This window comes from Panthera onca, chromosome A2 (genome assembly GCF_046562875.1).
Source record: "Panthera onca isolate mPanOnc1 chromosome A2, mPanOnc1 haplotype 2, whole genome shotgun sequence".
NCBI lineage: Eukaryota > Metazoa > Chordata > Mammalia > Carnivora > Felidae > Panthera > Panthera onca.
The window spans coordinates 107,903,333-107,912,943 of record NC_138340.1 but is presented as its reverse complement, the minus strand read 5'-3'; the positions used below and the strand labels follow the sequence as shown (position 1 = coordinate 107,912,943).

The 9,611-nt window shown below is 36.8% G+C and overlaps 1 pseudogene; it reads left to right on the top strand.

Annotated features, from left to right (window-relative positions):
- The first annotated feature begins 1,856 nt into the window (after positions 1–1,856).
- On the top strand, positions 1,857–6,896 carry LOC145712970 (tubulin alpha-1B chain-like; annotated as a pseudogene).
- Positions 6,897–9,611: the final 2,715 nt, after the last annotated feature.

The following is a 9,611-nucleotide window of genomic DNA, read 5'->3' as shown; positions in this document are numbered from 1 at the left end:
TTGGAATAGCTTGAGAAGGATAGGTATTATCTCTGCTTTAAATGTCTGGTACAATTCCCCTGGGAAGCCATCTGGTCCTGGACTCTTATTTGTTGGGAGATTTTTGATAACTGATTCAATTTTTTTGCTGGGTATGGGTCTGTTCAAATTTTCTATTTCTTTCTGTTTGAGTTTTGGAAGTGTGTGGGTGTTTAGGAATTTGTCCATTTCTTCCAGGTTGTCCAGTTTGTTGGCATATAGTTTTTCATTTTATTCCCTGATAATTGCTTGTATTTCTGAGGGATTGGTTGTAATAATTCCATTTTCATTCATGATTTTATCTATTTGGTCATCTCCCCCCCCCCCTTTTTTTTTTTGAGAAGCCTGGCTAGAGGTTTATCAACTTTGTTTATTTAAAAAAAAACAAAAAAACAAAAAACAAACAACTTTTGGTTTCATTGATCTGCTCTACAGTTTTTTTAGATTCTATATTGTTTATTTCTGCTCTGATCTTTATTATTTCTCTCCTTCTGCTGGGTTGGGGGATGTCTTTGCTGTTCTGCTTCTAGTTCTTTTAGGTGTTCTGTTAGATTTTGTATTTGGGATTTTTCTTGCTTCTTGAGATAGGCCTGGATTGCAATGTATTTTCCTCCCAGGACTGCCTTCGCTGCATCCCAAAGCGTTTGGATTGTTGTATTTTCATTTTCATTTGTTTCCATATATTTTTAAATTTCTTCTCTAATTGCCTGGTTGACCCATTCATTCTTTAGTAGGGTATTCTTTAACCTCCATGCTTTTGGAGGTTTTCCAGACTTTTCCTGTGGTTGATTTCAAGCTTCATAGCATTTGGTCTGAAAGTATGCATGTTATGTTCTCAATTCTTGTATACTTATTAAGGGCTGTTTTGTGACCCAGTATGTGATCTATCTTTGAGAATGTTCCATGTGCACTCAAGAAGAAAGTACATTCTGTTGCTTTGGGATGCAGAGTTCTAAATATATCTGTCAAGTCCATCTGATCCAATGTTTCATTCAGGGCCCTTGTTTCTTTATTGGTCCTGTGTCTAGATGATCTATTCATTGTTGTAAGTGGAGTATTAAAGTCCCCTACAATTACCACATTCTTATCAATAAGGTTGCTTATGTTTGTGATTGTTTTATGTATTTGGGGGCTCCCATATTCAGCACATAAACATTTATAATTGTTAGCTCTTCCTAATGGATAGACCCTGTAATTATTATATTAATATATTATTATTATATAATGCCCTTCTTCATCTCTTGTTACAGCCTTTAATTTAAAGTCTAGTTTGTCTGACATAAGTATGGCTACTGCAGCTTTCTTTTGAGTCTAGTAGCATGATAGATAGTTCTCCATCCTCTTGCTTTCAGTCTGAAGGTGTCCTCAGGTCTAAAATGAGTCTCTTGTAGACAGCAAATAGATGGGTCTTGTTTTTTTTTTATCCATTCTGATACCCTATGCCTTTTGGTTGGAGCATTTAGTCCATTTACATTCAGTGTTATTATAGAAAGATATGGCTTTAGAGTCATTGTGATGTCTGTAGGTCATGCTTGTAGCGATGCTACATGCTACATGCTTGTAGCAATGTCTCTGGTAATTTGTCTCACAGGCTACCCCTTAAGATCTCTTATAGGGGTGGTTTAGTCATGATGAATTCCTTCAGTTTTTGTTTGTTTGGGAGGACCCTTATCTCTCCTTCTATTCTAAATGACAGACTTGCTGGATAGAGGATTCTCGGCCGCATATTTTTTTCTGTTCATCACATTGAAGATTTCCTGCCATTCCTTTCTGGCTTGCCAAGTTTCAGGAGATAGATCCATCACTAGTCTTATCAGTCTCCCTTTATATGTTACAGCATGTTTATTCCTAGCTGCTTTCAGAATTTTCTCTTTATCCTTGTATTTTGCCAGTTGGACTATGATATGTCATGCAGAAGATCGATTCAAGTAACATCTGAAGGGAGATCTCTGTGCATCTTGGATTTCAATGCCTTTTTCCTTCCCCAGATCAGGGAAGTTCTCAGCTATGATTTCTTCAAGTAAACCTTCAGCACCTTTCTCTCTCTCTTCCTCCTCTGGAATCCCTATTATACGTATATTATTGCGTTTCATCACATCACTTAGTTCTCTAATTTTCCCCTCATATTCCTCGATTTATCTTTTTCTCAGATTCCTCTTTTTCCATAATATTATCTTCTAGTTCACCTATTCTCTCCTCTGCCTCTTCAATCCGAGCTGTGGTCACCTCCATTTTATTTTGCAGCTCATATATAGCATTTTTTAGCTCCTCCTGACTGTTTCTTAGTCCCTTGATCTCTGTAGCAATAGATTCTCTGCTGTCCTTTGTACTTTTTTCATGCCCAGCGATTAATTTTATGACTATTATTCTAAATTCACTTTCTGTTATATTGCTTAAATCGTTTTTGATCAGTTCATTAGCTGTCGCTACTTCCTGGAGTTTCTTTTGAGGAGAATTCCTCCATTTCATCATTTTGGATAGTCCCTGGAGTGACGCGGAACTGCAGGGCTCTTCCCCTGTGCTGTCTGGAGTAACTTGTTTTGGTGGGTAGGGCTGCATTCAGACCTCCCCATTTGCATTTGGCGCTCAGATTTTTGGAGAACCAGTCTCTTCTGAGCCAGCCGGTGTTAAATAAATCTCCAATCCACCAAGATCTCCGAGTGCTGCTTGGTTTTTCTGCCAGCGTTCCAGCCTGGTTCTATAACAGTCTGGGACAGGGCTGGAATTTCCTCTGAGGAAACCCCTTTTCTTTCTCAGTCCAGATGCTTGGATCTTTCAGGTTGAGCCATCTAGAGGCTGGGAAGCCCAAGATGAAGGTGCCGACCAATTTGGTTCCCCGTGAGGCTTCTCTTCTTGGCTTGCAGATAGATGGCTGCCTTCACACTACATCCTCCAGAGAATATCCTGAAAATATTCATGTCTCAGCCCCTCTTCACTAACATTCTGAGCCACAGCTCATGAACTCAGGTTTGACTGACTCCATCACCCAAGCAGAAACCCTGTGAGTCGGTGGAGGGCTCAGCTGTGGTTAGCCACCTCTCCTTGGAGCCCTGCCACCTGGAGGAATCTTTAATGTTTTCATTTTTTGAGAGAGGGTGAGAGAAAGAGAGAGAGCACAAGCGGGGGAGGGGCAGAGAGAGAAGGGGCAGAGGATCTGAAGCAGGGTCTCTGCTGGCAGCAGCAAGCCTGATATGGGACTCGAATTCACGAACACAAGATCATGACCTAAGTTGAAGTCAGACGCTTAACCGCCTGAGCCACCAAGGCACCCTGAGGTCAATTTATATTCATAAAACCATTCCATTTTGGAGAAGAAGGGAAGGTTTACAAACTATTTTGCTTTCCTTACAGTTCAGACTATTTCATACACATTTAAGTTTTTATATCTGGACCAAGCTTGTGGGTGCATGTACATATTTTTAAAGCACTTCTCCATATACCCCTCCCCATTTCATCAAACGAATATTAAGGTTTGAAAAACCAATAATTGTTCATAAATATTAATGACACAATGGGAATTATATCTCATAGCTGCAGATAGACAATGATATATATGATACAGCAATGACAGAAAATATGAAGTCTTTTTAAAAGGCTGAATTGGAAAAAGTAGGTCCTTAGAAACATTGCTAAAATTACTCAAAATTCTGATGTTGTCAACACCTCTTTCTTTTATACATGAGCCTAGCATTTTTGCCCTAAGAGAAAATATCTAAGAGCCAATGGTCTTCTAAAAGTCTATCAAATTTCATGAAAATTACTTTAATCCTCTTCATAAATACCTTGTGTGAATTTATATCCAAATAAAATAGTCTTCTTCAATAGCATGGAAAACATAATTTATATTATTAGAATAATAACAATTTTAAATGGACTAAATGGACTAAATGATTTAATTTTCTGAATTTTTCAAATCAACTTGCTAACCCTTTGTATATGTCTTGTACATTACAATACAGATTACTTCTTTGTAATGTTATTGTGGGAGACACTTTTCTCATTTATATTTACTTTTAAAAATTGTAATGTTCCAACAACAAAGCAAAAAGGCAACCTACTAAATGGGAGAAGATATTTGCAAATGATATATATATGATAAAGTGTTAATTTCCAAAATACATAAAGAAATTATATAACTCAATACTTGAAAAATCCATTTAAAAATGGGCAGAGGACCTGAATAGCCCCTTTTTCCCCCAAAGAAGACCTATAGATGGCCAATGGACACATGAAAAGATGCTCAAAAAAATAAAGATACTCAACATCACTGATCATCAGGGAAATGCAAATCAAAATCACAACTAGATATGATCTCACACCATTCAGAATGACTAGTATCAAAAAGACAAGAAATAAATGTGGGCAAGGATATGGAAAAGAAGGAACCCTCATACACTGTTGATGGGGATGTAAGTTGGTAAAGCCAGTGTGGAAAGAAGTATGGAGATGCCTTAAAAAAAAATCAAAACAAATATCATATGATGCATTAGTTCCCGTACTGGGTATTGGCAGAGGACCTGAACAGATAGGTTTTTCCATAGACATGCAGATGGCCAGTGTACACTTGGAAAGATGCTCAGTGTCTCTAATCATCAGGGGAATGCAAATAAAAGCCACAATGAGATATTACCTCACATCCATCAGAATGACTAGTATCAAATAATAAGTCTTGATGAATATGTGGAGAAAAGGGAACCTTTGAGTACTGGTGGTGAGGTCAATTGGTGAAATCACTGTGGAAAACAGTATGGAGGTTTCTCAAAATTTAAAAACAGAATTACCATGTGATCCAATAGTTCCACTACTGGGTATTTACCCAGAGAAAATGAAAACCACTAATGCAAAAAGATGTATGCACTTCTATGTTTATTGCGGCATTATTTATAATAGCAAAGGTACAGAAGCAGCCCAGTCTATCAGGAGATGAATTGATAAAGATGTGGTGTGTATGTGTATACACACACACACACACACACACACACACACATACACACAATGGAATATTATTCAGCCATAAAAAAACAATGAGATCTTGCCATTTGTGACTATATAGATTGAACTAGAGGGTATTATGGTAAGTGAAATAAGTCAGACTAATGAAGACAAATACCATATGATTGTATATGGAACTCAAGGAACAAAACAAATAGCAGCAGGGGGGAAAGAGAGGAAACCAAGAAACAGACTCAACTATAGAGAATAAACTGAAGGTTACCAGAGAGGAAGTGGGGGGAATAGGTTTAATAGGCGATAAGGATTAAAGAGGGCACTTGTAATGAGTACCAGGTGTTGTATATAAATGATGTATCACAAAATTCTACACCTGAAACTAACATTACACTGTACATTAACTAACTGATATTTAAATAAAAACTTGGAAAGAAAAAAATAGTAATAATAAAAATTAAAATAAAATTGAAAAAAAATGATGGTTGCCAGAGGGGAGATGTATAGAAGATAGGTGAAATAGGTGAAAGAAATTAAGTAGTACAAACTTCAAATTATAAAATAAATAAGTCACAGAGACAAAAAGCACAGCACATGGAATATAGTTAATAATATTGTAAAAGAACCTATAGTTGCTATATAATTAAGTACCTTACATTTATTAGTGCATTCGCCATCTTTCATGCATCTTTTATCAGCTCTTTATTTTTTTTTTTAATTTTTAATGTTTTTATTTTTGAGAGGGAGAGAGCAGGGGAGGGGCAGAGAGAGGGAGACAGAGGATCCAAGGCAGGCTCTGTGCTGATAGCAGAGAGCCTGATTCGAGGCTTGAACTCAGGAACCATGAGATCATGAGCTGAGCTGAAGAGGGACGCTTAACCAGCTGAGCCACCCAGGCACCACTTTCATGCCTCTTTTAGATAGTTACCTCTATTATCTCTATTTTAAGAAGGAAAAAAAATTCAGACACATGGAAGTTTATTTAGTTACAGTTAGTAAATGGGTAAGTTCTGGTTATACATAGGCCTTTTAAATATAGAACCTGTGGCAGGTTCTCCTACACCAACTGCCTAAAAGCTGTGCTGGGATAAGTAACAATCTCTCTTCTTCCTCTCCGCCATCTGCTTAATGGAGCAGCAGACATAAAGCAACAACCATGTGTGAGTACATCTCCAACCACATTGGCCAGGCTGAAGTACAGATCGGCAATGCCTGCTGGGAGCTTTATTGCCTGGAAAACAACTTATGTTAACCTGAATAGGCTGATAAGCCAAACAGTGTCCTCCATCACTGCTTCTCTCAGATCAGATTTGATGGGCTCTGAATGTTGATATAACAGAATTCTAAACTAATCTGGTGCCCTATCCCCATATCCACTTCTCTCTGGCCACATATGCCCCTGCCTTCTCTCCTGAGAAGGCCTACTGTGAACAGCTTTCTATAGCAAAGATCACCAGTGAGTGTTTTGGGCCAGCCAAGTAAACGGTGAAATATGACCCTTGCCATGGTAATTACATGGCTTGCTGCCTATTGTATCATGGCAACATGGTTCCCAAATATGTCGGTGCTGCCATGGCCATCATTAAGACCAAACATACCATCCAGTTTGTAGACTGGAGCTCCAGTGGCTTCAGAGTTGGTATTAATTACCACCCTTCCCCTATGGTACCTGGTAGAGACCTGGCCAAAGTACAGTGAGATTGTGGATGCTGAACAATCACAGTCATTGCAGAGGACTGGGTTCACCTGGACCACAAGTTTGACAAAATGTGTGCCTAGCATGCCTTTGTTCCCTGGTATGTGGGTGAGATCATGGAGGAAGGAAAGTTTTCTAAGACCCATGAGGGTGTAGCTGCCCTTAAGAAGGATATGAAGAGGCTAGTGTGGACTCTGTTGAAGGAGAGGATGAGGAAGAAAGAGAGGAAAACTGAAGTTAAAAATGTCACAAAGGTACTGTTTTTACCTGGAAGCTTATTCTGTTTTAAACATTGAAAAGTTGTGATCTGATTATTTAATTTGTATGTAGCAGTGTATGGTCTCATATACAATTACTGACCTGTACTTTAAAATACAACAGTTGTTACAGACCTAAGCTGTCTCCATTTCTCTGATGGGTTTGAATAAAGTATTCTCTGTCTTGAAAGAAAGAGAGAAAAAGAGAGATGAAAGGGAGGGAAGGAAGGAAGGAAGGAAGGAAGGAAGGAAGGAAAGAAGGAAGAAGGAAGGAAGGAAGGAAGGAAGGAAGGAAGGAAGGAAGAAATTGCTTTGGTGTAATTGACCAATTCTTTCTTGTTTTTAAATATCCAGTGGTTCTATAAAGCTGATGATAAAAATGCCTTTTTTTGCCATCACTAGTTACTACTTTGCTTATACCTCCATCTTCCTCTTTATTAAAAAGAAAACTATCTCTGCATCTGTAATATAACTTATAGAGCTATTTCTGGAGATTTCACTGTTGGGCATTACTTATTGACTCCTAGAAGAGGAGGATTTCACTCACAGTTCTTCCTCCCTTTGTGACTCCACATCTATAGCCATTCTTCTAAAATACTAATACCCAGTTTCCTGGTTAACTCAAACTTCATTGTTTACATTTTTATGGTTTTTTAGATATTGCTGTCAGTTGGGCCATTGTCAGAACTTTCACACTTCATTTCTCTACTAAACACACTAACACTTCATTGCTTGTATGAGTTTTTCTTCATCCTGGAGTTACCTCATTCTCTTCAATTGCTTTTTTTCCCCTATTATTTATCAGTAACTCAAGCACCCAAATGTCCTGACAGAACTGCACAATTATTTTCGATACGGCCAGATACTCCATATGCATCTATAAGTTTCATTATTTCTCCCTTGATATATCCGGCCTAGACCTCTTTGTCCCCTGCTCCCATCTGGCCCATTTATTCACAAAGCCTACTGTACATACGGCTTTGGAAAATTACCATTTTTTTCACCATCCTGGGAATTATCTTCCCCTCTCTTCTCTGTCAGATCCTCTTTATCTCATGTCTTCTCTTTTTAGTATTTATTCTCTAATTTTGATGGAGTATATTCTCAAAGATCTCAGAAGTAAAAGATTTAAAGTCAAGCATGACTTGACTTTATACTGAATATATAGAGTGGAATTATTTTATCAGGTCTTTAGTTTCCTAAGTTGATCTTGAGGAATAAGATGCAAAATATTTTATGCATCCTTTTTTTCTTCTTTGAAAGTTTCTAGGATCTGAATGTAGGTCTCAAGTGTTAATGTGATCATGTCTGGCCTGCTGTGATGGGTTTCTTCCTGTGTTATACAAAGTAATCAGTGAACCTGTGCAGTTTGGAAAACCATCTCCTTCAGGTCTGAAAAATTTTTTTCTCCCAGTATCTTTCTTTATTATCTCTTTATGGAACTCTTAATTGCTGGCTAAAATATTTTTATTATGAAATATTTATCTTTATCAAGGGTCAGTGCACATTTTCTGCAAAGGGCCAGATATTAAATATCTTAGGGTTTGGCAGACCATAGAGTACTTGACTCTACTCTACTCTACACAACTACTCATTTCTGTTCATAAAAGTTTTCATAGATTATACCTAAATGAATGGGCGTGGTTGTGCTCCATTAAAATTTCACTTACAAAAATGATAGTGGACTGATTTGGTTAGCAGGTGGTAGTTTGCCAAACCTAATCATGATCCACATCCACTTTACTGAAATCAGTCATTAATTTTTATTGTATTCCAAATCATTGCTTTGGATTTCTACACAGAATAACTCAGATACATTATTTGCACCAACAAAAAAAACCAAAAATTTAGTTTCTTCCTTCCCATTGGTAACACACAGTTTTTATTCATTTATTTATTTGCCAGATGTTTCAAATGACTAAATAATACTATTGGCTAAAACCTTCTGATTTTAATGTGAACAAATCTATTACTATATTAGCTCTTAGTTTAAGGGGATTTCTTTTTTTTATTATTTCTAAATAACTTAATTAGGAACAGTGTGATTGAATTCCCTAATGACAATATGATTGAAATTACCAAATGGTAATTGTGAATAGTTTTTCCAGTTGCCTGGGACATAATGTAGTGATTTTATGATAATAATTATTTAATTGACAGGCTAAATCTCGTTCTTCATGATGTTTGATTTAAGTTGCTTAGAATTTATTTACAATTTTATTTAGATTTAAGATTTATATTTATTACTATATAATCTTTTTATTTATAAACTTTGGTGTATATATATGTGTAATTTTTGAGATATATAGGTATGTGCATATAAACTTATATTATTGATAGATTGAATATGTGCCCTGTGCATATGGAGCCTGTAGGGAAAAAAAAAAATACAAGTTCTATTCAATCTCGGTGACCAATAATGGATATTGACTTACCAAATTACTTTTTTTGTTTTGTCAGCTCTTCTCAAGAAGCATTTGAATTCAAAATTTACAAAGAGAGTGAAATTCATTAACACAAAAGTAGACTGGAAAAGCCATAAGTGGTTGGTATAAATAAGAGGTGCTAGATTAGGCAGCAGTCAATATCTGCCATGGATAGGTCAAGGTAAATGGGCCAGTAGTGCTGAATTTTATGCTGATTACCAGTTCTTATTCTTTTGTGAGGTTTGATTGTTCAGCTCTTTCATTTTT